The sequence below is a fragment of the Balaenoptera borealis genome, assembly GCF_965194805.1.
Source record: "Balaenoptera borealis genome assembly, chromosome: 14".
Classification (NCBI taxonomy): domain Eukaryota; kingdom Metazoa; phylum Chordata; class Mammalia; order Artiodactyla; family Balaenopteridae; genus Balaenoptera; species Balaenoptera borealis.
The window spans coordinates 18,363,699-18,390,720 of NC_138875.1; the positions used below are offsets into that span (position 1 = coordinate 18,363,699).

General features: G+C 38.8%; 1 long non-coding RNA gene across 3 annotated transcripts in view; it reads right to left on the reverse strand.

Moving 5' to 3' along the window:
* Positions 1-27,022, reverse strand: part of LOC309610648 — a 126,783-nt gene that overhangs the window by 70,323 nt on the left and 29,438 nt on the right. Inside the window, exons 2-4 of one of the 3 annotated variants that reach the window (XR_014234101.1) lie at positions 21,756-21,812; positions 17,492-17,616; positions 1,467-6,601 (exon numbers count right to left, since the gene is read on the reverse strand). This is a non-coding gene — a long non-coding RNA (uncharacterized lncRNA). Of the gene's footprint in view, positions 1-1,466; positions 6,602-17,491; positions 21,813-27,022 lie in introns of those variants that run through there. The other 2 variants (XR_014234100.1, XR_014234102.1) reach the window with 2 other exon arrangements.

The following is a 27,022-nucleotide window of genomic DNA, read 5'->3' on the forward strand; positions in this document are numbered from 1 at the left end:
TCAGAGAAAGGTTGCCTGGATATGAGTAGTCATAGCTTAATTCCACCTAGAGCTGAGTTTTGGAGAATTATGTTCTACGTTGTGAAAGACACAAAGGAAATCTTCCAAGAAAGAGATCACATTTACAACCATGGCCTCCAAGCCAGGTATGATCTGGCCCTCCACTCCAACTATCCTAGCTTTCCATTGCTTCTTGAACACATTAAACTTCTTCCTGCCTTCCTGCCTCAGGGCCTTTGTATGTGCTACTCCTTCTACCTGGAATCCTTTCTAAGCTCTTTTCATCCCTTGACACTTCTCATCTTTTAAATTTAGGTCTCTATTCAAGTGTCACCTCCAGAGAGACTTCCCTGACCATTCTGTGCATGCACACATGCACACACACGCACACACACACACACAATGGTTTGATACTTATAGAGAACTTTCTTTCCTCTTAAAAGTTAACTGCTAATGAAAAACAAGGAAAGATGGAGAAGCTGTCACAGATTAGAGAACACTAGAAGAAAAGATGACTAAATGCAGTGTAGTCTCCCACATCAGACCAGGGAAAAGAAAAGCATATTAGTGAAAAGCCTGGTGAAATCCAAATAAAGTCTCTAGTTTAGTTGACAGTATCATACTAATGTTCACATCATAGTTTTGACAAAGGCACCACAGTTATGTTAAGATTTTAGCACTAAGGGAAGCTGGGTGGAAAACATATAGGAACTCTCTATACTATCTTTACAACTTTCCTGTCAATCTAAAATTATTCCAAAATAAAAAGTATAGTGAAAAGATTAACTTCTATATAATGTCTATAAGTTCTAATAACTTTCTGTGTCATGAAGCATGACAGTCAGGTAGTCTCCCTGTTGCCTTAGTTTTCTTTCTCTTTCCTTGCACTTAGCATGTCCAAAGCCTGGTTTTCTACAGTAAGACTTTCGAGAGAGGGCCTGCATCCTTGGTTCTTTTAGGTGGAGGTAAGATGGATGGGAAGCGTCATGAGAAGGTACAGCTCCACATAATCCCGGGCACTGGGCTCAGTTCCTTCCTTCATTTCCAGGGTGCGCTCTCCACGATTCCCTGGGCAGAGACATCAAAAGATTTCCTCTCTACCTCCCTTAGATGGTCTATATTGGCCAGGTGTTTTGACACACTCAGAGATTTATTAAAAACTGTGGGCATGGGGGCTTCCCTGGTGGCGTAGTGGTTGAGAATCTGCCTGCCAATGCAGGGGACACAGGTTCGAGCCCTGGTCTGGGAAGATCCCACATGCCGCGGAGCAACTAGGCCCGTGAGCCACAATTACTGAGCCTGCGCGTCTGGAGCCTGTGCTTCGCAACAAGAGAGGCCGCGATAGTGAGAGGCCCGCGCACCGCGATGAAGAGTGGCCCCCACTTGCCGCAACTAGAGAAAGCCCTCGCACAGAAACGAAGACCCAACACAGCCAAAAATAATAAATTAATTAATTAATTAAAAAAAAAAAAAAGAGTTCTGAAACTCTTATTAAAAATAAAAAACAAAAACTGTGGGCATCACATTCTTGGTGGCGAGTTACAAAACGTTCTGTATGGCCAGATGTTCTGAAAATAGAGACATATTTTCATTTGATATATTAAAAGAAAGTAAGATTTGGTTACAGCAAGTAACAACAATGGGCAAGGCATCTGCTTAGCCCTTTGGGGACACAAAGATGAATTAGACACAGACAATACCCCAGAGAACCCATTAGAGAACAGAATATGTCTTCAGAGGGCCAGCTCTTTTGAAAGAGAAAAGTTATGTTTATGACATGAAAGTCATAGAATGAGCAGCGCTTTCAGATAATCTATATTTTAAGTAAAACTTTGCAACCCAGACTCTGCCACTTACTAGCTTAATAACATTGGGCAAGTTCCTTAACCTGTGTACTCTGGTTTGTTAATCTGTATAATGGGAATAATAATGAGACCTACATGTGTGAATTTAATGAGTTAATTTCTATACAGTACTGAGAATAGTGTCTGGTACATGGAAAGGACTCAATAAATGTACGTTATTATTACTGTTATTTAAATAAATATGTAGATAGCAAAAAATGCTAACAGGGTAAGAATTAGGCTGAAAAACTACCATCTATTACTACTCATCAATAATTTATTTTAAGCCATATTTCCACATTATAGTCATGGAACCTACGATTAAAATAAGAATATCATTTTATTTGCTGATTTGCACAAAGTATAAGCAAAAAAGTAATATACACATATATTCCTTTCCAATAGAATACAATACAGGCCCCTCACTTTGCCCAAAACATGTTTCTCAAAATAGAGTCCAAAATAATAATTTTGTAGTTTGAGAAAAAATTCTCATTAATTTACATTATGGGTTTCAGATCCGATTGATCTGAAATTGGTCATCATTCTTGAGATGTGAAATTTTGGTATTTCCCGCTTTGTTTAGTTTTCCTATCAGGTAGCTAATGATATATATAATTTTATAAGGCATTTGTCCACTACCACTACCATTTCAATCTCCTGGATCAATGAAATGGCACTGATGAATTGTAATAATCTTCAGGCATTGTAAGATAAAACTTTTGCCATTTTAACTGGTAGGTTAATTCTGATGATGTTGACGATAAAATGGAATGAGTTGATGATTTCATATGAGACAGAATCCCTCAACATCACTGTGCTATTAGACAGAGAGAATGAGATCTCCCCAGTAGTAAGGTCTATCTGTCTGTCCTACCCCCAGCATTACATTCTGCCACCTAAACTCAAAGGTGGGCTTTAAGGAGAGAACAAAGGAAGAGAACAGAGAGGAAAGTTTGAAGGGCTTTCCATACAGGCTTGCCTGGCCTCAGAACTGGGAAAGCAGAGATCACGTCCCCAGAACATTGTCTTGTAAACACAACCTTTTTCTTTGCTTAACATGACTAATTTCATGGAAAGACTTCCACATTGTAGAGGGAAAATTCTCAAAGAAAGAAGTAAAGCTGACCCTTGAACAATCTAGGTTTGAACTGCATGGGTCCATTTACACATGGATTTTTTTCAATAGTAAATACTACAGGGCTGCATGATCCTCTCCTCGGCTGATTGAATCCGAGGATACAGAGGAACCGTGGATATGCAGGACCTGTGGACACGGAGGGCTGACTGTAAGTTATACTTGGATTTTTGATGGCATAGAGGGTCGGTGCCCCTAACCCCACATTGTTCAGGGATCAGGTATAGGGCCAGTTTTTATATTAAGGTATTGGCCCCTGACAATCTTGACAAAACCATCCATATTGCTTTCTTGTTCTTTGTTTTTATTTTTTACATTCATTAACTGTCTTTTTAAAAAGCAGTAGAAAGAACATGAGCTATTTAGTTAGAGGAAGTGAGTTCAAATCCTTGGTCTATTACTCACACTTTTGTGACTTTGGCCAAGTTACTGTTTCAGCTATCAAACAGTCGACATTTCACATGTTAATGCATAGAAGACCCCTAGGTGCTATGATTACGTGACATGATGCTTACATACTCCTTCCAGCAATTCTCAGAGGACTCCTGACAGATGAGGACACCAAGGTTGAGGAGACAGGGGCTTGCTCAAGGTCGCAGTAATTGCTAGAGCTGGAGGTCAAACCCAGATCTTGTCTGACCCTAAACAATAAAATCAGCTACACCTGCTGAGCTCCTGCAAGAAGACAGTACAGCACCCTCTATGTATTAACTGATTTAAACTTTGCAGAAATTGTAGGAGGTAAGTACTACCATGATCCTTACTTCCCAGACTATAAAATCAATCCTGTAGATACATTTCACATCATGTAACCCCCTCATTTATATGTGCATGTATGACATTTTCCTAATGTCTTTGTGACACATTTAAACACAAAATGCTAATAAAATCCATGCACATGTTTCTCAAAATGTTTTGAGTGGGTTTTCCCTTTCGCTGTAACTTCCCATCAAATATGCTTTCTCCAGAATCCTTTGTGGCATATGGAGAAGGACAGAATTGATCCTTAATTTACAGAACTTCTTTTGGTCTATATACGTATGTGTTAAAAATGCCAGCCTCATTTATACGACGTCACCATCAATTTAAAAACTGTTTGTGATTTTCTGCTACCTTTGTATTTTTCTCCTGAAGAAAAAGATAAAGGTTTTACTGTTTCAAAACCACCAAGAAGCAACAAATTTAATGAGAAATTAATGACCAGGAGAACTATTTCAATCAAATTCTGAACCAAGCTGAACCCTAGGGTTTTAAAATGTTCAATCAAATACCACCATCCTAGTGTGCGAGTTTGTTTTTTCTTGGCATCATGTAACTTCCTGTTTCTAAGAAAAAAGGATTAAAGTGTCCCGTAAAAAATAAAAAAAAAATTAAAAAAAAAGCTCCAAAAGCTTCTTGGACATCAAAGGGACCTTACACAACAACATTTTGATGAGTTAAGTGTAAAGGAATCAAAAACACATGGATTAAATTTCCCATAAAACCCACATGTGTTTAAAAATCAAGGGAAAATGTGCTTGGCCAAATGCATTTGGGGTTTTGTCAAACCCCAAACATTTGAGGAATAGTGTGAGATGTTTAAGGAACACAAAACACAGCTGGATCAGCCTATATCATTCCAAAAGCATACACCAGTGGGAGATGATAAGGAAGATAAACCCACAAAACTGTAGTTTGGGCCTAAAAACCACATCCTGGATTACTGATAAGAAAGTTGTGGCTTTCAAATATATATATTTTAATTGCCTCTAAATTTAGAAAATTACAACTTATATACCCTGTTAGAAGTCACTTAGTAAAGAGCTCTTCTATTTTTTTTAAAAAAAGAAAAAAGGAATCATCATTTCCAACCTTCAGATTCTCCAACTTAACCAGATGGGATCTTTTCCACAGCTTTCAAACCTTAATCAAGTTGCCCCATGTTTTGTATTATCTTTGATTTAGCTTTGCTAGACTAAGCACATTATTAATTGGTTCTCCTTTTATTTACAATACTATTGCTTGAAATATATACTAGAGTGGATAATTGAATTTGGGGTTTACTGTAATTAAAAAAGTCAAAAGAGCAATAAACATAAGCGTTAGTAAATAATTGCCTCTGAGAACCAGCATAAATCATCAAGATTAAATGATTTTATATCATATTTAAACTCCTTAATTTTAATTTATGATTGCCAACCTATTTTCTGTCATTGTTGACTAGAATTTCTTGTCAGTGCTTTACATCTTTAGAGGTGATGGCAAGGGACTCCTGAAGGTTCTCTTTTTATGGGGGCTGAAATAATGCATCCATAATCTTTTCTTTCTTATCATTTTCCTAGTGAATTCTATTTATTTTAAAAATTAGCCCAACTAGTGGGGAGGTCAGTTTGATCATGGATTTCAGTACTTTTCCAAATCTACTTTCTAATTTAATAAGTAAGATTTTCATCTTTTGGGAATATCTAGTTTATAGATATATAAATAAACAGATGTTTTCTTTGGCTAAGCAATACTATGCATTACATTTTGGGCGATAAAAATAATTATTGAGAGCACTGTCATGATTTCCAAGAGGGTACAAAAGTTAATGAAGCCATGGCTGTGCTTTCTTGACCCTCCCCCCAAATAGCTAATCAGCAATATTGCAAATTCCTTTCTCCTTTCCAATACAGACAACACAGAATATCCTGCAAAAATATAAATAAACAGAAAGTATTTTTTCCAAATGAAAGCAGCACTGATATGGGAACGATGTACATATTTTTCTACTCTCAAACACTGCAATATGAATTAACAGTTTCTACACACTTGAATCCAAGTTCTGTTCTCCACATGGTAATTTATGACGCATAGCAAGGTCACGTCTCAAGAGCTAACCCTGTGCATTAATAAAAACAGCAATAGCAACCAGAATACCATTTATTGGAGCCCATCATTTGCTAAGATTAGAGTCAGACATTTTAAGACATTAGCTTTAAAGCTCACAACAACCTGGACAGGGAGATTTCCATTGTTTCCATTTTAGCATTGAGGATGTTGACTCTCAAAAAGATTAAGTCACTTGCCCATGAATAGGTAGACAGACCTGTTTGGTCACAAAGCCCATACCCTCCCCTCAACTCTGTTGCCTCTTATATATTTAACGCAAATAAAAGAAAACAGTGACGGTGTCTTAGGAGACTGAAGAGAGGGACCACAGGAGGGACAAGAGTAATATAATCCTGTCTTAAGAGGTTAGCAGCCTCTCACATCGATATGGTTTGTAGTTCTTGAAATCACAGATCCTGTTCTGTTGCCCACCCTAATGGCTATTCTATGTCCCAACGTGATACATTTTTCACTCCAGACATGACTTGGATCGGTTTGCTGCATTTATACTCTTTTAAATTTCCTTTGCACATGCTCAGGGCATCATTTTGGAGCGCAGTCAATTGCTCAGGGAACTGATTCCATGATGCTTTCAAGTCCGTCACCTGTTTCTCATTATTTCTTTCTTGAGCTTAGTGAACAGACATGAGTGTTCTCTACCTTGGGAATGAGAAGTCTGTGGCCAGAAAAACAAAATCACACTCACCATCATCGTGCTCTTCCTATTACAATCTTGTCTCCTCGGTCAGTGCTATCAGTGCGATGTGTCCTGGAATAAAGAGAAAACCTGCTAAACAAGTTTTTCTTTATTCACTGCAGCCTTAGAGGCCTTTCCATTAATGCCCGGGGTCATTAACTAGGCTGATTGGTTACATGAGATTGGCAGCGCATGGTAAAACAATTAGGAGGCTATCCTAGACTCGAGCAGGTGCTGTCCTGTGAATGAGAACCACAGACAGTCTGCAGCGGGCCAAGATTGTGAAGAATGATGCCAAAACCCAAAATCACTACATGAGAACAAATCAGCAAAGTGAAATCACGAAAGAGGTACAGCTCCTTCAAAAAGAGACGAGAAAAATGTGCTGGCTTGACAATCAGAGTGAGTAATTTGAATTAAGTTAAAAAAAGATTGGGGGAAATGGTAGAAGAGATGGAAAAAACAGACACATTCAGCTATAAAATACTGAATACATACATTTTAGGTGGCTTTAAAAAATTGGAAGCAAATATTTTCAAAAGCCTAATATGAGTAGTCAATAGATAAATGGACAAATAAAGAGAATAGATAATTTACAAAGGGGAAGAAATATAAAAAAAAAATCCCTTTTCACTAGAAATAAATCTGTTTTTTAAAATGATGCATTTTCCTGGTCTGTTAAATTCATATTTTTTAAAGTGCATAATTCCCATTGAAGGTGAAGATCAAAGGAAATAAACACTTTTGAACATTGCTGATGGTACTCTGAATTAGCGTAAATCTTTTACAAAGAAATTTGGCAATGCATAGCAAAATCCTCAAATATTTATATATTTTAGCTTCTTTAGAAATTGACTCTAAGGAAATAATCTTAAGTATACATACAAAGATATTCACTGAAGCATTATTTATAATCAAAATACAGAAACAAACCACGAAATGTCCTGAAATGAAAGGCAGATCCATTCAATGAAATGATTGCAAAAGTGACTATTACGAAGACTAAATACTTGGGAAATGCTTTTGTTATCATATTGACTGAGAAAGAGCAAGAAAAAAAATTATACGATAATAACTATGGACAAACAAAATTTTGTATCAGAAAAAAAGGCTGAAAAGAAATATACTAAAATAATAGCAGGGATTGTACTAGTATGGTGGGACTCGTTCTGATTATTTTTTTTTTTCTGCATTTGCCATGCCGTCCTCAATGTGATTTCATCACCTTTATTAATACAAGTTTTTAAGGAATAGAGCTAATATTTTAAAATCAGTATCTTTTTAAATAACTCATTGAAAGATCAGGAAAAAAAACCCACAAAACTATGAACTGACAAGACATACATAGCATTTATACTTAAGGGAAAGATATCAGAAAGGCATTTAAATAGGTCCTATAGTTTATAAAGAGATAAAACTGTTTTATCTGGAAGACAACAATGTATTGAAACATCCAAAAAACCTTGGTAAAGAGGAATGCATGCTGAATGAAATGAATTTCCTTCTAAACTAGGTTGAAATATACATAGATAAGGGAGGGAAGAAGAGATATCTATGATATACCCTGGGCTAGAGTATATTTCTGTTCTTGCCATTTTAGGCCATATGGACTCAATAAACAATTCTGTTTGACATTGTTTCAGAGTGTCTTCCCTGAGACCAGAAGGCTCTACTAGACTTCTTGAATTCTATTCCAACTCTATAATTCTATGAACTGTATTAAATAATAAAGAATAAAGTAAGGAGCAAGCACACCTGACACTCGGTTCCAGTGGATGAATTCAGTGAGACCCAATCACTCACTAAGAGAAAAAACTTAAAAAATTTTTCTTGCTACAGTATGGTCACCTATCAGTGAAATAACATATCCACAGATTATTCACTGCGTGTCCAATCAAGAAATGGAAAGAAGAGGCCCTTTTTACTAGCAAACTTTTAAAAAAATCTTGCTGTTAACTATAATAATATCAACCCAAATAGAGACATAGCATGGTTAAAATGGCTGGGAGTCGGCCAGGAAACATAGTCTGATGGAGTAGTGGTAGATTCGCCACAAAATGGTATAAATAGTTCTTCTTTATTTGAAGTTCCCATCTTGAAGAAGAATTAGCAATTTTTGCACTTTCATGGGACAACAGACTGTGATTTAAATTTCAGTTTGTGTAGCTCATTTTGTGTATCACGATGTTTTGTGCTCTATCACGTATCTGGTCTTTACATCTTTTGACTTTTCCTCAACGGTATTGCGGTGTCACATGGTATCATATCGGGTAGGTAGTACTGGAGGCCAGGTGGGGACAGGAGGGGACAGGAGAGGACAGCTTCTTCCACCATTATCAGAAATACCTTCGTCCCATTCTTGTAGAGACCCACATCAAGACGATATTCCATCTGGCTCCAGAAATGGGGAGTGAAACATAGGTGTTTCCAATGTAGGTGAAGCAGACAGGAAACAAAATCAATTTTATAAACTGCTTGCTTTTTGCAGAGTACGCCATTGCCATAGATGAAGGTCAATAAGAGTTTAGACATTGTCTGTGATCTTCTGAAGAGTTAATAATCTAGTTGGGAAGATAAGCATACATGCATAAAGGAAGAGAGGGTTTCTATTAAAAAAATGAAAAGGAACAAAAGAGGCAAGAAGCATAATATAATAAAGCTCTTGGTTGGTGTAACATTTGCCAATTGAAGTGTACAGTCTAAGATCTTTGCACAAGGAAAACATCACAGAGCCTTTACTGGGAATAGCAAGACATGAGAGTGGAGAGGTCATTTGTCTCTCTGGTTGTAGGCATTTGATCATGAAATATAGACCAAATGATAAGGCACTCTTCAATTTTTAAAGCACATTCTTACAAACATCATGGCTCATTAGTTTTACATCTTAAGTGGTGGCTTGTCAATTATATTGTTAAGATTCAATATGTTTTTAAGAAGTTCTATTTTACAGGAACTACCTTGGTGCTAGTGTCAATAATTTCTCTTTGGCTGATTACGGACCAAGTCAGGATAAGAGAAGCCCTGAGATTCAATACAGTAAAGTACTGTGCGCGTCTCAAATTCACAAGAGGACTCATTAAACTTCGTCGTCCATCCCTGACTGACTTCCAAATAATTTTGATGCTTGGGTGGGAGAGATGCTGTATAAAGATAAAAGAAGAAAGATGGATTTATAGGCTGTTTCTTTATACGCTTGTCTACTTGTTTGCTTTCTTGCCCTTAAATTTCAAAATCCTACAGTAACTGGAACGGGCTTAACCATGTACTGCCCAGAGGGGATTGAGGCAATAATGAAAGGGGATTAAGGAAATTGAGGTTCAGCCTGAAGAATACCTGCCCATGTTGTTTTATGAAAAATATATGCAACTCCCCTTCCTTAAAAATCGTGTGTTTTGTTACGATGGTCAATATGCCACCTTTTCATGTGGGCCCGCTGTTCCTCTGCTTGGTATGTTAGCAGAAAGGACAAAGGTTTACTTTCATGTCAAGGATAAAGTCCCAAATTGATGAGACTTTGCAAATGAGAGCTCGTGGCAGTCTTTTAGAAATATTGTCATTGTCCCTGGAAGTAGGAGTAGACATCTCCTCATCATCCAGACGTTCAGAGCACCCATTGTCCCCGAATGACTCCACCGGCCGGGAATTAACAGAGTTTGAAGCTAGTGATTTACGGTGCCATACGTAGCTTGTACCTGCAGTTTTGAGTAAGGTGTTTTCAACCAAACAATAATATGCTCCAATAATTCACTCTGCCTTCTTCTACAAAAGCTTTCTCCTCAGACAAGAAAAAAATACTATAAAATGAATTAATTGATTAAACATATACTAGAATGATACGTCTATGTGTAAGCTGGGCACTTACCTTTCTACCAATCTTGTCTTAATCCAGAAAATACCATAAATATGAAACTTTGGCCAGAATAGGCCCATAATTTCATCTTTATCAACCATTATTTCCTGAAATCCAAGGGCAGGAACTGACATTTATCAGAAACTCACTCTGTGAAAGAGATGATATCAAGTCATTTATGTCTGTTATCTCCATTGATCCTCATGACCTACTTTTGAGATAATTGTCATTATCCCTATTGTACAGATGAGGAAACCGAGGCAGAGAAAATTTAAGTAAACTTCCTATGGTAATTCAGCTGATAAGTGGAAAGTCCAGTACTGAACCTCAAATTTTATGCTATTTACTACATCACTGCTGGATAACCATTATGGAACTGCTGGTAGCTTACAGAATTCATTAATTCACCTCTCCTTTAAAAACATTACGTATCTATGAGCACAAAGCTGGGAGTATTCCAGAGATTAAAAAACAAGGATAATGAATAAGGAAGGAGCCTATAAAGATTCCGAAAAAGTCAAAGGGCAGGATTAGCAGGTGTTACAACAGGATGCAATTAAGACATATCATGATAAGCACCAAATATTGCATCTTTGAAACATTTAAGAAAATGATTTATCTAGATTAAGATCTTGGTAAGAAAATTATTCATATGAGACAAGTTGTACTGGAATTTCATTTTGAAGCCCTTTTTAAAAAATATGTGTATAAAATTTGTGCTGTAATCAGTTTCATTGGGATGGATTATTACTGCCGTTGAGTATCTGATGTGAATATCCTGTTGTCTTAGAATGGTCACTGCTGAAGGGCAGAGAGCACACTTGATTGACTTTTGATAGAGCATTGATAGCTTGATAAAGCAATCCAGTTGATTTTAAGGCAGCCCCTGATGGCATCTGCCAAGCTTGGAGAGAAATGGCTTTAACTCTGGAATTTGGTGACAAGTAAGAACCTGCCAGACCTGAGGCTGGGTTCTTGCTGGTTCCTAGTCTAAAAAGTCTGAGATGTTTTGTGCCTGATGGCCTTGTCTCAATGCCAAAGTCGGCTTCTCTCTGTTGTATTTTGTTGGCTTCTGCTGCCCTGAGTCCTTTCCTGGCTACTGGCATGGCTCCACCTCCTTGGTTAAGTAGGGGGTTCTAACACCTCCAGTTTATTCCTACCCCCGAGTTCCCCACCTTTCCCTGAATCTTCCTGTTTAAACTATTATCCAGTCCTACCAAGCTGGGCAAGATATACGAAATAGCAGCACACAATCCAAAAGCATTTTATGATATTTCTCTGCCCAGGTGATGCAATTCATAGTAAGGTGGGTTTGGGGGGGATGGGTAGAAGTGGGGAAGCATTCCTTTCTTTCTTTTTCCAAAGCACCTTCGGAGTTTTTTGCTCTTCTGTTTTGCTTTTCCGTTGTCACGACTGCTTAGAAATAAGAAAGCATCCCAAATATTTCGACTTACATTTTCTTACACAGAGACTCTCATCCATGCGTTTGATGACAGACAGTTGTGTGTGTTTTTTTTTTTTTTAATAACTTTGCCCGTTTCTCTAAATCACAGACAATCACGAGCAGAGTTGGTGGTTTTTTCAAATGGCTGCAAATCCCCAGCCCATGTGATAAAAGATGCTGACATTAATATTCTGGGGTGCAAGCTAATTCCTTCAGCCCAGCTGTGAGGCAGAGGCTCTGTGACCGAGGTGAGACCGCGGCAATGTGCAGTGTGTGCAGGGTCCTCTGACAGGCTGATCTGTTACTTGCACCTTGTGCAAATTATGGCAGCTTGACTGTTTCCATGGGTGAGCAGAAGTGGCTGTTTTCTTGCTGCTGCGTTCAATTTACTGGCTGCTTCGAAAGATTCAGAGTGGGCCCTAGGTTTGACTATTAACTATTTACATCCTGTCAGTTTCTAGACTTCTATTATCCTTGAACCCTCTGGCTTATAGAGGAGAGATGAGTAAACACAATAGCATGAAGTCAAATAGTATTTAGCTCCTGTCTCTGCAATGTGTTCATTAAGCAAATCTCCATGTCGCTTTGGGCCCCGTAGAGCATCAAGCTGCCCGGTGTTTTGTTTTGTTTTTTTATAAATAAATTTATTTATTGATTGATTGATTTTTTGGCTGCATTGGGTCTTCGTTGTTGCGCGCGGGCTTTCTCTAATTGTGGCGAGCGGGGGCTACTCTTCATTGCTGTGTGTGGGCTTCTCATTGCGGTGGCTTCTCTTGTTGTGGAGCACAGGCTCTAGGCACGTGGGATTCAGTAGTTGCAGAGCATGGGCTCAGTAGTTGTGGCTTGCAGGCTCTAGAGCGCAGGCTCAGTAGTTGTGGCGCATGGGCTTAGTTGCTCCACGGCGTGTGGGATTTTCCCGGGCCAGGGCTCAAACCCGTGTCCCCTGCATTGGCAGGCGGATTCTTAACCACTGCGCCATCAGGGAAGCCCTGCCCCATGTTTTAAAGGGTAACAGGATGTTAAGTTGCAAAGACTTCTTGCAGAGGAAAAGGACCCCCATCCTCCTTGTGACTTTTGGGATATATACCAGCAATTGACCCTATATTTTTTATATCATCATGTAGTTATTTCTTACACATTTTCTTATCTTCCCATATAGATTTTCAGGTCCTTTTTAAAAATTTTATTTTTTATACAATTTTTAAAGGTTACACTCCATTTACAGTTATTACAAAATACTGGCTCTATTGCCTGTGTTGTACAATACGTCCTTGTAGCCTATCTTACACCCAATAGTTTGTACCTCCCATTCCCTATCCCTCTATTGCCCACTCCACCCTCCGCCCCCCCCAACACTGGTAAGAACTAGTTTGTTCTCTATATCTGTGAGTCTGCTTCTTTTTTGTACATGGTATGTGTATATATATATATATATATATATATATATATATATATATATATATAATGGAGTACTACTCAACCATAAAAAAAGAATGAAATTTTGCCTTTTGCAGCAACATGGATGGACTTGGAAGGCATTATGCTAAGTGAAATAAGTCATAGATTTTTCAGGTACTTGAGTTTAAAAAGTAATGTCTCCTTTGAATCCTCTTCAGCTTCCAACCATACAGTTGGTTTAAACACAACCCTTCTTGCATGTGAAGAGCTAAGCATAGTGTCAGACACACAGTAAATGCTCCATAAACATTTATTGCAATTGAAATTACTGGGGAAAAAAAGCAACAAGCTTTGATGGGATGCTTGATGCTTTGATGTTAGAGAGCGTCTGGGTCATCTGGACAGAGTTCTCCTTTTCTTCCCCCGCTTCCTGGCCTCTGGACTGCCGTGTGGGACTCCAGGGCTCTGCCTTGGCTCTTGGCCCTTCACAAACAGCTCTGCCCTTCAATCCCTCCAGCCCAATCTTTGTGACTCACACCCCAATGGTGCTCTGTTCTGCAGCCGAAACCAACCCTGCCGTCCCTGCTTTGGAGGATCTGTGCCTTGCCTGCTTCCTGTTTTCATGTTCTACCTGGAATGTCCTCCTGCCCCGTACCTAGGTGACACCTCCTCGCTCAAGGCTTTCTTAACCTGCTCCATCAAACTGAGCCCTCTTTTTGTATCCTCAGGGTAATCTGTACACTCTTTAGCATTATTGAACTTATTTGTTAGATCATTCTCTCCCCTACCAGATATAAGTCCTCAGCAAAGAGGGTTGTGTCTTGTCTATCCTCGTAGCTCAGTAATTGACATATAAGGTGTGGTAAATAAATGTTTTTAAATAAAAGCATGAACAACTGTCCCCATGTGTCCAATTCTAGGGTAATACTTGTCGTGCTCCCAACCACCCATGACACCCCATCTTCTGTCCAGCTTCAAAGCGCTACCTGGTTGCTTGGCCCTGGCTCCCTTCCTGGCACTTTCCTGACCACTCTCTCTTTCTCTTACTTTCTGGATTTGCTCTCTACCTCTTGATGAAGATCTATTAATTACTATTATTTAGCACCGAAATGCTTTCTTCATAGAGAGGGAGATGTGCTTCCAAGAGTTTGTTTAGGGATAAAATGAGAGATAATAGCAATCTTGAGATAATTTAGTTCAATCCAATTATCCAACACTAGGTGCTAAGGCAGATCTCATGAGAGGTCGTTCCTGCCAAAAGGAGCTTAAGGGTCGCAGTAGACAGGGAGAGTCTGGGAGAATGAAGAGGCTGCAGATATCAAGTCACAGCTTTTTAAAAGAGGGAGCTGAAAACATGACGAATAAAGAGCTGCACAGACTGATGGAGAGAGGAGAAACAAAAGCAGCCTCTGGTCCATTAGCTCAGAGAGTCACAGAGCTTGTAGGTGGTGGAGCCTCTATGGGAAACAGGGTCTCCGCCCACAGAAGACGTGTCGCATCAGCATTTAGTCAGAATGGAAGGATCCTGTGCTGCCAGGCATGACCATTGTTTTGGTCATAGACATGGTTACTGGTCTTATCCCTTGGAGAACCTGAGTCTTAACATTGCCTCTTGTGGGTGGAGAGAGAAGAAGACAGAGAATTTTTTTGTTTTTTAGATTTGTTTTTTGGTTTTTGTTTTCAATCATAGACCAAGGAAACAGGATGGCTAAGAGAGAAACTCTGGGGCCACACTGCCTACATTTGAGTCCTAGCCCAGCCTCCTTTTGGCTGGATGAATTTAGGTATGTTATTAAGTAGCAATCTTCCCATTTGAAACTTGTAAGTGATAATTGACACCTATTTCCTAGAGAGGATTAAGTAAGATAGTGCCTATGAGGCTTTTAGCACAATAGCCGGCATGTAGTAAATGCTCAGTAAACTTTATCTGTTAATAACTATAATGTTTAATTTGATTTCCTAGAAAAGAGATTCCTACATTCAAACTGCTCTATCAGATTAATTGATATCTTCACTGGTTATTTGAGATCATGGTGATTACAAAATACTGCAAAAATATTCTAATATAGCATATTTACTCACTTCTGTAAATCTATGTGCATACTATTTTCAACAAAGATATTTCTTACATCATTCACTGTGCATACTGCTGAATAGACACCTTCATCTGAGAACAATGAAGGATGGCTGTTTCTCTCATAGCCACAGATGAGGCAGGATAAAGGGAAAAGTGGCAAAAACAGAAAAAAACATGATGCTAACGCCCACGGAAATAAGGACAAGGTACAATGAGTCAAGCGCGGTCAAGCAGAGAACTAATCTGCCTCTTGACATTACTCCACTGAGCTGAGACACAGCCTCTAAAGGGCAGTTCTGGGGTCCCTTTCCTTCCAGGGCAAGGTCATCTCCTCTCTTCAGCCAAGACTCTTTGAGAAAGGACACTCCTGGGTCATCTTTTCATTCATAGCCCTATAGCCATGCCATGAACAGATTAGATACACATATGAGCTGCTGAGCTCATATGTGGCTAGTGAAACCAAGACACTGCATTTTTCCTTTCTTTCATTTTAATTAATTTAAATTTAGGCAACCATATTTGGCTGATACCATATTGGATCACACAGCTCTAAAATATCACAGTGGATTATGGATACAAGTTTTAAGCAGGTGTTTTAATTATTTATTGCTGCCTAACAAAACACCCCAACACTTAGCAGCTTAAAACTACAACGACAAATTTTCTCACAATTTCGTAGTCTAGGCTGGGTAAGCTGTGTAGCTGTTCTCCACATGGTGTTTGCTGGGACCGGAAGATCCAAGATGGCTCCTTCACTCTCCCATCTCATGCGTCAGCTATGGCGGCTGAAACAGCTAGGGGCTGGCTGAGTATCTTCCTCTCTTCCCTCAAGGTCTAGGCTTTCTTAAAACATGGTAGTCTCAGGGTAGTGTGACTTTTTACATGGGACTGGCATCCAAGAAGGAAAGAGGAAGCTTTTAGACCTCTTAAAGGCTGGGCTTAGAACTAGCACAATATCATTTCTTCCACATTCTATCAGCCAAGTAAGTCACAAGGTCAGCCCAGATTCAAGAAGAAGGGAACTAGATCTTAGCTTGTAATGAGAGGTGTGTCATGTGCATATAGGGAGAGGAGGATTTGTGGCAGCCATCTTTAGAGACTGCCACAACAAGTCTAGTACAGTTGACTGGCCACGAAGAGAGTTGACAAATAAAAAAATGAAAATCAACCTAGGACACAGACAAAAATGGCTTTGTAAGGATCATAAAAAGGAGAAAAGAGAGGGGAGTGGAGAAGGGAGTCAAGTATCAGGAGACCTATGAAAGCAAAACATTATCAGACCAACCAGAAACCATGAGGATGACCGCCAGCCAAACCAAAGGTACATAGCTATGGACATTCATTGATAGGTACATAATAAAATATCCACAAAATTGTATCTCGGGTCCAGCTTTGCCTGATGAAGTTCCTCATGCAAGCCCCTTATTAGTGATCAACCCAACCTCCTCCAGGATGCCTGCCTCAATGTTTCACTCCTCCAGACCTCAGGGTCCCTCAAACAGAAAACCTCTGGAAACTTCTCAGCTTCTTCAAACAGGAGCAGCATGCTATATTTTTACTTTTATTTAATTGTAATTGATTTAAATGTAAGCAACCACATAACTGAAAAACATAACTGGAGAAGGCTATAAGGGCTCTTGCTTTGATGGCTCATGCTACTAGATGAATCAACAGATTTGCTCAAAGCAGAATCCCTCCACCCTCCCAAATCTGTAGCAATGGCACAGCACTCACATGAAAAAAAGTGCTGATCCTGCTATGAGCAGATCACAGAGCACCTATGACAAAACCTGTGTATTGGAGCTCCGTAACTTCCCGTCAAGCTGAACTGGAAAGTAATAAAACTAAAACAGCCTTCTAGAACTTGTCTTGCTGAGCCCTATCAAAGAAGTTTCCAACAGCCATTAGTATCTTATTCCTTTTCTTAGAAATGCAATTTCTTAGCCCCTCTGTCAAATACGGAGACCAAATAGTGGTCTAGATCATCAGTGAAAAGGACCAGAAAAAAAAAAAAAATTAAAGGTAGTATATGAAATTTTACTATAAATTTTTTCCTCATTCATAAATGTAGCAAGACGTGTACACAATACCCAGAAATAGTGAGGACCCTATGAATAGACTCACATTATGCATGTGACCTGAGGCAGCTGGGAAGAGAATACAGAGAATCTTCACCACCAATCGAGAACCTACCTTCAGAATCCTGGACCCCTGTGCACTGAGGCTCTCTCAGTCCGAGCAGATGAATTGACTAAATGTTTACTCTTGAACTTCTTTGAACACTAACTTCTGCTTTTCAGTTTGTCATGTCAATTTGTCTGAAATGGAAAACTGAATAGTTATTTCAAAAGTACAGATGGAGTCCCTTGTTTATAGTATAATTCTTTACACCAAATGGAACTGCAGGAGGTTCAAAATTTATAAAGGTCTTCCAAAAATCCAAACACATTATTCATTTCAACAAATCTGACAATTTTTGAACTACATAATTTTTTGAACAATTTTTTTAGTCCATTCGTGTTAACTGAGGTTAATCTGAAGATACTGCTACTTTCCAAAAAGTAGTTGAATTCCAGAAGGCAATTTACGCCAGAACATAATTCAAGTTGGACTTTCTATCTTGGGTGAACAAAGAAAGTACCTGTAGTAAGGACATTAAAATTAAAAACAAACAAACAACAAAAAAAAGAAACTAGTCTAACTCATTTTACAGTTAGCAGATAAATGCTCTTAACAAGCGGTAATGGTTTTAATCCACTTGCATGAAAGATATAATATAGACATTAGCTTTTCCCATCTCTCGATAATTCTTATACTATTGTAATTACATTTGTTATAAGCATTTGGTTTTGTGCTTTAAAAAAACAGATTTTTTTGTGTGTGTGTGAGGTGGGGATAGTAAAATTTAATGGGAAAATAAAATGAATTTAATTTATTTCAGTAAATCATGTTGGCTAGAGAGATTATGGCCTACACTAGCTGATATGTTGACAATTCACCATGGACAAGGTGTTCCCATTATAGGTGATTTTCAAAGCATGTTTTTGGAGAGAACACTGTAAATGTCTGTTTTTTTGTGGTTTTTTTGGGGGGGGGGTTGGCATATTTTTAAATTTTGAATGCTAAAATTTCTATCTATAAGGAGAGATGAACAGAGAACAGGGAAAGCAGGAAGTCCTGCCAATTGTGGGGCTTTTAGACTTTCTTTTTTTTATTTTTTCCAACAGAGAAATATAAATTGCTGCTTGAAATAAAATTAGTTCCTATCTTTGGATGCCCTCGATGATATGTTAGTGTTGGATCTGATTTAGATGGGAGAGAAATCCAAACCTGAGTTTTCCAAATCATCTTTGCATTTTACTACTGATGGACACAATAAAAATAAGAGCGCTAAGCCCTAGAGAGCAGGTTTCCAAAGAAAAAGTAGATGATTTGCAAAGTGACTTCCATAATGAGGTGAACCAGCCACTTCAGTACACCTTTCTGATACCATCAAAGATACTGTAGAGAGAACAAAATCTAACCCTCTTTCCTTTTAAAAATGAATCTCCTTCAAAACAACAAAAGAGAAATTTGGAATTTCATGAGGATTACTCAGAATCCTCCAAAATAGTCTGAGCTTTGTCAAATATGGATTTCAATGTCAGTAATTTAAGGCTAGCTTTATGAATACAATGTCTATCTCCAGCAGCTGGGCCATATTATTTCAGTGACTTTTTTTATGCTGAAGTTGGCTATAAGTTCTATGCTTGATTTATGAAGCAAAACACTCTATTTACTGTACAATGCTATAGTGCTGACATGCAGGGTCAGTCCATAATGCATTTGGAGTGGAGCGTGGGAACAGGGTTAAATGAGCAACATGCAATGGTTATGAATGTAAAATGTGACTTTTACAAAAAGAAAGCTAGATTCGAAGGGCCCAAATGACAACTGGGACAAACAGTAGCAAGCCATTTGAATTTATTTGTAAGCACAAAGATTAGATTTGACTAGGCAACTTTGGACAGAAGGGCAGAAAAATGTAAAAAAAATAAAATAAATAAAAACGAAGGTACAGACTTCCCAACAACCCTCAGGGTAGTAGAGTTCCATAAGCTCAGGAACTTCTCATGATCATCTGGGTCTGCCATTATAATGACTGCTTCTTTTTCAGGAAGTCAGAAATATGGGAAAAACAGGGAAATGGTCAATATGAATATTTTTAGAATTGATCAGAATTGTCAAATTTGGGCCATCTGTAACCTGAAAAGCCTCAGACATGTGCACTAATATAACACAGAGGTAATTTCATCATATTCTGAAGTTTAATTCTAAAATGAAAACAAAGCACTCATGTAGCTTCTTTCTTATAGAATCAACAAAAGAGGAAATAAAGGGATCCAACGGTAGAGAGGGCCACTGAATTTCTCTTCTGGTAGGTTTGTTTGTTTTGTTTTTATTTTTTGTTTTTTTCTTTGGAGGGGAGCAATTTTCCAAACGTTATCAAATGGCCATGAAAATCATGTGGAGTCCAGGTGTGAGATGGAGAATATCAACTTGGAGAGAGCTCGTCATACGATTTGCTGGTTCTTCAATTAACCAGCATTCAAATCCCTCCCACATTCAAATCCTTCTGAAATCCTGTACCTAAGTACAGACAGCAGAACTTGAGAATGAAATGCTCCAAGTCTGTACCACATGGAAATCGTAGGAGGCTTTTCTTCATGTGTTGAATGTCAGAGAGCATACCAAGAGCGTCCAGCTTGTTTCAGGAGTATGCTACAGGAAGATGTGAGTCCCCGATAGTCAACTGCATAAAAAGAAAAACAGGTAAGAACTTGGCCGGACCTGAGAAACAGCTGCAAAGTCATCGGTAAAAAGGACAGAAAAAAGGGAATGAGAAAAACACCTTTGTAGAAACCAGTAATTTTGGAGGCCGATTAATCTTGTTGTTTCCATTCAGGATAAGGCTGCCACTACTGCTTAACGCCTGTCAGAACTGGACACTATTTTACAGTGAAAACAAGACCCACTTGAAAAAAATCAAAGTGATTGCTTTTGAGAAAACATTCATACAGTATTTTTCCCAGGTTCTCCTCTGACATGAGGGGCGACTTTGCCAGGGATACCACGTGACAACGCGGATGCTGATCCTGAAAGTGGAACAGCCGTTTACAAAATATTTAAGCTGCCTTAACCAGGTTCACTCTACGAAAAAACGTATTCAAAAGGTAATGCTCCAAAGCAATTGAATACTGTCAATTTATCTTACAGGGAGATCATTCTTAGATACCAAGGGTATCTTTTGCAAATATGTTCCTATAAAAGGGTTTCATCTTCAAGAAATTCATGGAAAAGACTCTGACAAGTACAGGTTTCTGGTAACTGACGGTACTGCTGAACTGAATGAATAAGCATTTTCAGAACTCTAATGAAAAACTGATGAACTCATAAAAGTGCTAACAAACGATCAAGATGAAAAAAAAAATTAATTACATGGGACTGAGTGAACTGATGAGGATGATTATAATTTTTGTGACTTTCTGTTTGAATTAAAAAAAAAAATCCCACAAGGACTCAGAGGCAAAGAATATACAAATCAATTTTCACTGCAAAGTAAAGGAGCTGCTACAGTGGAGGATTACTGGACTGAATGTCAATATTATGACATAGTATGAGTGTGTTTCGTGTTTGGTAATTGCAATCATTGTTGCTTTTGTTGTGGTCATCCATGTACAATGCTTGATGTCAGTCTATTTATCTCTTGTAAAAATAAAATACAGTGTGTGTGTGTGTGAAAAAAAAAAAAAAGGTAATGCTCCAAAGCAATTGAATACTGTCAGTTTATCTTACAGGGAGATCATTCTTAGATACCAAGGGTGTGACCCAAATGCTTCAGTGAAACTTACTTTCCTGCTAGCTAGGGAGAGAATGACAAATACCTTCTGATTTGATTAACTCAGGATGAGAGCTGGTGGGTCTCCTGCCCCGTTGTGACTGGTAAGATTCCAGCTTAATAGCTGCAGTCAGGGAATAGCCCCTGCCTTTACTTGGGACAACACTTTCACTATCAAAGTGATGGAATATTTTATCAGTCTAAGAGGGGGAGGGAAATACAAGCATCTGTGCTCCCAAGAGTCTTGGAAGGCCTCCACATGTTGACTTGAACTAGAAGGTTGGATTTGGTAGGGGCCGCAGCCCCAGGAGCTCAGTAGATAACCCAGTACCAGTGAGGCTGCCACCAACCCGATCCAAAGCACTATTAGATAACCTGTTCTTTCTGTTGAAACAAAGTAGGGAGTACAATGACACTTTTGTAATATTAAAATGTATGATTGCTGTTCCTCCCCTGGTTCCCCCATTGACATTCTGAGAAGCTATTCGATATTTTGCATAGAGTGAAAGAAAGATTGAATGAGTGCAAGTCCACAAATGAGTACAGCCTTGTACAATGCAACTGTTGACTCTTGCTTACCTTTCTTTTTAGCTGGTGTCAGTACAGCAAAGTACTAAGAGTAGTCACGATAAAATCCTAAATTAAAAGAAAACAAACTTCTTAAAAATTAGAGACAGAATAACATTAGATAGAAAAAATGTGAAGGAAAATACCAACATCAAGCAATACAAACGGAAAAAATTTTCAAGGCGATTCAACTCCTCACCCCTTTTCCCCAACCCACCTCTGCATGCTGACACTCACTGACTCCCCCTTATCAAGGCTCAACCTCCCAGTCACCTTTGACTTCTTGCTACTCGTCCCCTCCAAGTCATGAAGATTTTTAACCACGATCCTCTTAATTGTGTTTCCTCCTTTTTTGGTCTTATTACCTTTGTTGAGGCTCTTGGCATCACTTCTCATCCTGTCTCCTGTCTCCCATCTTTCTTCTATTTTCATGTCAATTTATGCCATAAACCAGTGCTAGAGTGACCTTCTTAAAATGCACATCTGAGTATATTATTATTATTATGTCCCTGTTCTGAAATCAGCAGCTACTCCCCGTTGCCTAAGGAACTGGATTGCTGACTCTCCATCATTGCTTTCATGGGTCTGTACACTACAGCTCCAGCTTATTTGGGAGCCTGCCTGTACACTAGACACTCCAGCCCAACACTAATCATCAGAGTCCCTACACTTAAAGTTTAATGCCTACAATTTTTGTTTGGTTTTGTTTTATTGAAGTATAGTTGATTTACAATATTGTGTTAGTTTCAGGTATACAGCAAAGTGATTCAGATTTATATATATATATATATATATATATATATATATATATACACATATATGTGTGTGTGTGTGTGTGTGTATATAAATTCTTTTTCAGATTCTTTTCCTTTATAGGTTATTACGAAATATTGAGTATAGTTCCCTGTGCTCTACAGCGGGTCCTTGTTGGTTATCTATTTTATATATATAGTAGTGTGTATCTGTTAATCCCAAACTCCAAATTTATCCCTCCCCCCTAATGCTTACAATTGTTGAATTTTACTCATTATTAAGACCCATTTCACACATCATTTCCATCTGATAAAATTGCTTCTATTCATCAGGTAGATGCAATATCCCCTCTCTATTAAATTTTCTTCGTGGCAATTATTTTATGTTGCTTACTCCTATTGCTACTTGGGTACTTATCTCATTTAACCAAGTTTAAACTCCCTGAGGGCAAGGAATCTCTAACTCATTTTTGGTATTCCCTGTAGCATTCTGAATAGTGCCTTAGAAGTAGTAACTACTCCATAAAATGTATACTGATTTGAACAAGATGGAAATATAAAATTCTATAAGAAGGAAAAATAAAACTTTATGGAGTCTCCATAAAAAAGAGGTAGATTTTGAAAGCCATTATGTTTCACAACAGCTTAGACATTCATAAAATATGCATTCAAAAAAGTAGGTAGAAAAACTCATTTTAGGGGAAAATCTTAATGAATGTACATCGTTCACCCTTCAGAAGTGCAAAGCATTACCATTATTCCCAAACATAAAACCATAAAACTGAAAAGTGGAAGGGAGCTATCGGGTCATCTTGGTTTTCACCCTGTCAACTCAAGATCTTGACTTTATTCCATTCCCCACCATGACTGGAAGCAGAGGTCAGTTTTGGTCTATTCTCAAGGCTTTTCACACGTGAATACCAAAATGAATCAAATGATTTTTCTTTAGGAGGCTGGTGTCATCAACGAGTAATAATTTAATCTGTTTGTGAACCAAAGTTTCCCAATGTTTTAAAGGTCACTGGCTACACGGTGAAGGTTGCCACTTTCATTGCGTTTCCCTCGAATAAGCTGGCCTGGTGTTCCACGCCATCCTTTTTCCTCTGAAACGTACAGAATAAGAAATAGTCGGGACCTCCCTGGAGGCACAGTGGTTAAGAATCCACCTGCCAATGCAGGGGACACGGGTTTGAGCCCTGGTCCGGGAAGATCCCACATGCCGCGGAGCAACTAAGCCCGTGCGCCACAACTACTGAGCCCGTGTGCCACAACTACTGAGCCTGCGCTCCAGAGCCCACGAGCCACAACTACTGAAGCCAGTGCACTTACAGCCTGTGCTCCGCAACAAGAGAAGCCACTTCAATGAGAAGCCCGCGCAGCGTAACGAAGATCCAACACAGCCAAAAATAAATTAAAAAGTAAAAAATAAATACATAAATTAGATAAAATAAAATAAAATATATATATATATAAATTTTAAAAAAGTCAAAGACCTTCAGAGATTCATCTTTCGAGTGGTGAATTTTATTTACTTCAAGATGCCACCTGGAGAAAAATGTTAAAAATGTCTTGCTTCATGCCCACTGGAATTCCACATCAGTGGCAAAGGTTGGTGCCAGGGCATGAGAAATTTGACGTATCGAGAAACCTATGACGGTGAAGAACTTGTTCTGGTTTGCTTGGGATTTTCCCAGTTTAGCACCGAAAGTCCCATGCTTCAGAAAACCCCTCAGTCCTGGACAAATGTGATGGTTGGTGATCTTATTGTTAATGGTAGTGTCTGGGGACAGTACCTTTTCATCGCATACCTTTTTGTAACTCTGAATATTGTATTGTACATGTAGTGCTTATTCAAAACATTTTAATTAAAAATATAAAATGATGACAGGGAGCCCTAACAGCCTATTTGGGAAAAAAAAAGACAAAAATGTGCCAGGTCATCCAAAAACATAAAAACCTGATTGAGTGCATCTTAGTCCCAAGAGAAAAGGCCACCCTAGGCCAGTAATGCTAACCTGAGGATTTCATGCCCTTCTAGAACTATGGAGTAACCACAAGGATCCTGCAGATCCATACACACACCTAATCATATCTGTAGAGAGAATAATATGACTCACAAATATATGTATCACTGCACTTCAAATATTTGTAGGAACTAATATCATAAATAAAATAGGAATTTATTTACAATTTTTAAAAATTGTACAAATACATGAATTATAGACTTGGAGGGCAGGATGGGACCTTGGAGATCCACTCATCCAACCCCATTCTTTTACAAACATGGAAGCTGGGTTGCACAGCTAGTTAATGGAATGTGTTCTCTGGGAACGAATATGCTGCATGGTGCTAAGCTAATTACAGTAGGGTTTATGTAGCTCTTATAGAATTGTGATGAAGTCCTGTGGGGATACGTGATCACCAAGTTGCTATCTGTCTTCAATGGCATTAACTTCCCCACCCTTGAGTTATCATACAGTGGCATGGAGTACAGCAGGAAGGGGACCTGTCCCCTAGACCTGGTTCTGCTACCAACTAGTCAAGTGAGCGTGGGCAAGTCATTCATCAGCTCTATGCTTCAGTGTCTTCACCTAGAAGAAGAAAGGGACTGGTCAAGATGATCTCTGAGGTCCCTTTTCTCACTAACATTTTATGAGCCTGTAAACTATTACAAGAACTTCCTTGGTCAAAGCTTACAGAAAACTGGCTCCTGGAGTTTTAGCAGAAGCCAGGATTACACAGTCAGTCAATGGCAGTGTTACAATTAGAATCTAATTCTCTGGACTCCCTGTCTTTTTATCTACTTTGGTCCCCCATAGTATACATAATTAAGCTTGAGATGACTGCCATCTGCCCCTAGGAAGGGTGGGATCACAGATCAACACAAGTATGGAAAAAGAGAAAAGTAGGAGGCAAAGATAAAGTCCACGCTTGGTAACTTTAGATTTTCTACTTTGTGCATTATGTCCTAACAGTGAACATTACTGGTATTATTATTATTGTTATTGTTGGTATAGTTATTATCAATGACTTATATTTGAGGGATGCCTTAGAGTTTATGAATCACATTACATATATGATCTTATTTAAGCCCACAGCTGTACTATGAAAAATTTAGAGGTTGTTTTTACCATTATTTTATGAGCATGGTGATTGATGCTCTGAGATTGCACTCTCCAAAAAGTTAGCTCTTAGCCACATGTGGTTATTTAAATTTAAACAAATTAAAATAAAATAAAAATGTAAATTCTGTTTCTTGGTCTTGCCCCATTTCAAGTGCTCAACAGCCAAGTGTGGGTAGTGGCTACCATATTGGATAGCACAGATGTGGAGCATCTCCATCACTGCAGAACGTCCTATTGGACAGCACAGCACAGCCCTAAGAGACTGGGACTTGTCCATCCCACCTAGCTGGTAACTGGCAGAGCCAGGGCCTTGGTCTTCTGACCTCAGGTCTAGTGGTCTAGAGGTCTAGTGGCCTCATCCCAGGGAAGCTTCTTCTCACCACCTAGCCTACAGATAGTTCCTTTGCCCTTATCTGTGTCCACTAAAGAAATGTAAACCAACTTTTAATACCACTTTAAGGGATGCATGGTGAGGGAACACCATTCTGATTTATAGAATGTACTGGACTATCAGACAAGCAAAGTCTGAGTAGAGTTGAATCTCAAGCATGTCCACAAGCAAACTGAAAATTAAGTATCTATTGCTCTGTGCCTTTTTTTGTGTGTTTTAATAAATTTATTTATTTATTTATTTTTGGCTGCGTTGGGTCTTCATTGCTGTGTGTGGGTTTTCTCTAGTTGCAGCGAGCAGGGGCTACTCTTCGTTGCGGTGCGTGGGCTCCTCATTGCGGTGGCTTCTCTTGTTGGGAGCACAGGCTCTAGGTGTGCAGGCTTCAGTAGTTGTGGCACGTGGGCTTCAGTAGTTGTGGCACGTAGGCTCAGTAGTTGTGGCACACGGGCTATAGAGCACAGGCTCACTAGTTGTGGTGCACGGGCTTAGTTGCTCCGCAGCATGTGGGATCCTCCCAGACCAGGGCTCGAACCCGTGTCCCCTGAATTGGCAGGCGGGTTCTTAACTGCTGCGCCACCAGGGAAACCCTGCTCTGTGCCTTTTAAATACCAAAGAATTTCAACTCTTATCAGTGTCAGGCCTCTACTCTTCCAAGACCAATTCTGAATCTTGAGTCAGTCAAAAAGAGGCAAAAGCAAAACTGGAATCCCACCCCTTGGAGTTAATAGAGCAATTTTATGCACATTCATCATCCATGTTTTCTTTAAAAAAAGAAACAAGTATCAATAAATAGATGTATTAAAGGAGAAATCTGAACATTATCATACTTTTGCCTGTATTGAATTTTACACAGTTTTTAGACTTGTTATTATCCACTTTGACATCTATACACATCCGGTTCAAAACTAGGGGCATATATTGAAGCTCTACCAAAAGGGCAACAAAGCTTAGGGTATTGTTTTTCAACCCATATGTGAAAGATCAAAGGTGTATATCCTAAAAAGGAAACAG